We start from the raw sequence: 2,500 nt of genomic DNA on the forward strand, positions 1-2,500 counted from the left end.
GAACTCAGACAGACGAATTGCCTTGAACATGTCCTATACATTGTTATACTTTTCTTAGAGAGAGAGAGAGAGAGAGAGAGAGAGAGAGAGAGAGAGAGAGAGAGAGAGAGAGAGCAAATGCAGAAGTATCGAGAAATATACAAATAAGTTACTATTAACGCACGAATTCAACTTTAAATAATATATTGTGCTTTATTGGGTTAATATACCCCTAGATAGTAAAAACGGCAGAGAACTATTTTGCGGGACTCGAACCACGCATCTTCGTACACACACACATTCCCCACCCCACCCCACATACACACACACACACACACATACGTATACACTTACTATACATACATTGAAATAAAATATAAACGCATACTTAAAATAAATAGTACATATACATACATAAATACTAACACACATACATACATACACACATGCGTACATACATTTGTATATATATATATGTATATATATATATATATATAAACATTTATGTGCATATATTTTTACGTGTAAACATATATCTACATTTATATTTATATATGAATGTATGTGTCTAAATGTGTATGTATGTGATTTTCTTCCACATGCATACATACATGCGTACATGCATGCATACATACATACATACATACATACATACATATATACATACATACAGACAGACAGACAGACTGACAGACTGGGTTCCACAATGGCTATCAGAAAGAGAGATAATTTATTTACCTAAGTCGCGATCTCTTAAAAAACATTTTTAGTTTGTTATCGTCTTTCAAAGAAGCATAAAACTTAGAATTCCTCCGGTGCCAAGTAAGTTAAAGTTCACCATCAGTAGACTTTTTCGTTAGGTGTACATTTCTGAGAAACATACCACTGACATTAATAGTAGTTTTACGTTGTTTCAGTGGTTGGCTACGAGATCTTAGTAGCTTTTGAACTTAGCGTCGCCTGCTCTACCTTGCTTTTTCCTTCACTATTGTTCTCAACCCAATAACAACAGCTACAGGTAATGCATTATCAAAGAGTTAGCCGCCAAGTCAGATTACTTTACCGACCAGCTCCAGTCTATATTTTCCTTTCTGCCTTTTGTTTACTGTCCCAAATGCTACCATTTGCATCACAAATTTTTAAGAATTTTTTTTTATAGATATATTTTTTCTTATCTTATTTTTCGTTATCATTTTTGTTGTTGTTGTTGTGTTGTTGTGGTTGCCGTTTTATTTCAAAAGAACGTCGCTTATACACCGATTCACCTCCACACCAATCAAATAAAAAACAAAACATGCTTCGCTCACACCGATAATTCTGTCTCACTAACCACACGTCAATTAATCAACATAATAAGCAATAGGGTTGAGGGAAAGTACCTGAAGGGAAAGTTCTGAATACTAAATACACATACAGCAAGGGATTTATATATGTAATAGAGTGAATTTCACTGAGGTTATCCATGCAATTTGTAGGCAAAATGTTTTCCCTCTCAAGATGTTTACAATTCAAAAAACAGCAAGAGAAACAATTCCCTTATAATCACCACCAAGTTTTGAAAAGCAAAGACGATGTAGATGGGGGTGGATCATGACTTCAAAACCAACAAATAAAAGTGGAGATGTTTCTGTTTTATTAAACCTCTTCAGGGAAGTATGTTCAGTGCTCTTGACAAGACTTCAAAGTGTCAGTATATAGAGAAACAGAGACAATGTACTGATGCAATGAATATCAACAATAAGTATGAGAAAAATTACTACACGTAAGGGTTCTTCAAACTAGTATACATATTGTACGCTTTCATATATGTCGTATAGCGAGTTGATTAAGCTTCGATTAACGAAGGTTGTCCAGGAAATCTTATCATATTACTATGGAGAACATGTCCTTGAGGTACTTGACGTTCAGTATAGTTCTCAGACAAGCGGAGATATGATATATCTGGAGCGATAGCTCTGTGTGGTCATATATGCTCGTTCTACAGACTTCCAGAGTGCAATTGTCTGCTTGATTAGGGTTTCCCCATTTGTTACACAACTGGATTTACAGAGTTGATCTACCAGCCAATTAATACTTACATTAGCTTTATAAATAAAAATAGTCACAAGTGAAGAAGTCGGTACGATAAAGGGTTCGTATTGCATCATTAATGAGTCACTGAGTTAGTAGTCAGAAATATTTAACTCTTAACAGTCAGTTCTAGTTAGTAAATTTCTATCATAGGGTAAATTTCATTGTGTTGCAGAAGACCTGCGTGTTTGATCAGCGTTTCAGTTGTTTGCAATGCAGAACTTAAACTGTTCCGTGTACAAAACCCGCCGTAGACTGATATCCAATCCAGAACAGGACATAAAGCCTGTAATTTGGGGTGGATGTTTAATACATCTTTGAAATGTATATGGTTAAATTATCGGCAGAGACTTGATTTGATGGAGATTTGCAAGTTTAGTAAAAACCTTTTTTCCGACTCATGTGTGTAAATACGTATGTGTGTGCATGGGTTTATGTGTGTACATCTGGA

General features: G+C 35.0%; 1 protein-coding gene across 2 annotated transcripts in view; it reads left to right on the forward strand.

Moving 5' to 3' along the window:
- LOC106878439 (protein Wnt-7b) overlaps nucleotides 1-2,500 on the forward strand; it is a 372,038-nt gene that overhangs the window by 368,164 nt on the left and 1,374 nt on the right. The window lies entirely within an intron of this gene.

This window comes from Octopus bimaculoides, chromosome 3 (assembly GCF_001194135.2).
Source record: "Octopus bimaculoides isolate UCB-OBI-ISO-001 chromosome 3, ASM119413v2, whole genome shotgun sequence".
Taxonomy (NCBI): Eukaryota; Metazoa; Mollusca; class Cephalopoda; order Octopoda; family Octopodidae; genus Octopus; species Octopus bimaculoides.